Source organism: Chinchilla lanigera, unplaced genomic scaffold (genome assembly GCF_000276665.1).
Source record: "Chinchilla lanigera isolate Chin_1 unplaced genomic scaffold, ChiLan1.0 scaffold00019, whole genome shotgun sequence".
Lineage (NCBI taxonomy): Eukaryota > Metazoa > Chordata > Mammalia > Rodentia > Chinchillidae > Chinchilla > Chinchilla lanigera.
In genome coordinates, this window is record NW_004955420.1 from 24,577,020 (window position 1) to 24,578,619 (window position 1,600).

Below are 1,600 nucleotides of genomic sequence, written 5' to 3' on the forward strand. Positions count from 1 at the left end.
ATTTTCTTTAGAAGCCACTTTGAAGATACCAAAGTATAGTACAACTATTGATAACCTCCTACCTCTTTTGTCTGTAACTCACTATTGTCTATTTGTTTTCCTGAGAAACTATCTTGTAGACAACAGTATGTAAAATAACAACCATTGATAATTTCCTACCACTTTGTCTATAATTTGGTAAGCCCCCCATTACTATGTTATCCTTCTTTTACTCTTTAAAATAAAATTAAAAAAATGACCCGCCTGGGCTACCAAGTGAGCTCAAGGCCGGCTAGCCTGAACTGCATAGTGAGACACTGTCACAAAAAAAAAAAAAAGTGCTGTTTTTGCTTTTCATATCCCTCCAATCATCACTTCCCAAATAATGCACTCTTAAAGTTACAAGATGGAAGAGAACAAAACATGATGTTTTTGTTTTGTTTTTTATTTTTATTTTTTGTGACAGGATTTCACCATGTAGCCCAGACCAGTGAATTCACTATGTAGCCCAGTCTGGCCTCAAACTCACACAGTCCTCCTGTCTCAGCCTCCTGAGTGCTAGGATTACAAGTGTGGTTTTTTTGGTACCTGGAATAGAACTCAGGACCTCGAGCTTGCCAGGCAGGTGCTGTGCCCCTGAGCTACATCCCTGGCCCTGGATTACAAGTGTGAACCCTCATGCCTGGCTTTAGAGTGCAAGGTAAGTGTACTAGACTGAAGGAACCAAGAAGGGTGGAGATTACCTACATAGGCCCAGTGTGCAGATTGGTTACATATAGGTGAACTGAACTTAGTTTATTCCACAATTCTGGAAAAGATGGCCACTTTCATGTTCATCACTGGATGCAGAGTTTGCAAACAAAAATACAATTTTGCCAAATGCTTCTGTTTGTGAATCAAATTGTTTGTAAACAAAAGTGTTCATGAACTGTAGTACCATTGTGTGTGTGTGTGGTGTGTGTATGTGTATATATATATATATATACATTTTATGGACGCCACATTCTCACTGAGAAAATTACAAAAAACATTTACAAATATGCATTCAGCAAAGTTAAAACAAACAAACAAACAAACCCTTGGGTAGTAGTGTGTCCAGCAAAGTTAAAAAAACAAACAAACAAACCTTGTGTAGTAGTGTGTCCAGGGTACTTGGGAGGTCAAGATAGAATTGCTTGAGCCCGGGAATTTGAGGCCAGCCTGAGGCACATAGTGAGATCTCACTTTAAAAATAATGAAAAATTTGATGAGGAATAGGTTATTGATGTACTTCCAAAATACCTCTGTGCAGTTACTCTTGTGAGTTTGCCTGGATTTAGAGACACCTGGCTAGGCAAATAGATAATGAGGTGTTCATAGCTTCAGGTGCAGTTCAGTTAAGAGGTGGGGCCTGTTGGAGGTGGGTCACAGGGGTAGGAAGGCTGTGGAAGGTGTCTGTTTCACTGTTGCTCTTTGGCAGGCCTTTCTGCCATGCTAGCCCTGCCTTGGAAAGCAGCTGACCATGGACTGAACTCCTGAAACCATGAACTGAATCAACCATTTCTTCCTTTAGGTTGTGCATGTCAGGCGTTTTGTCTCAGCAATGAGAAAGCTGACCAATACAACCTGTGTAGAAAATACT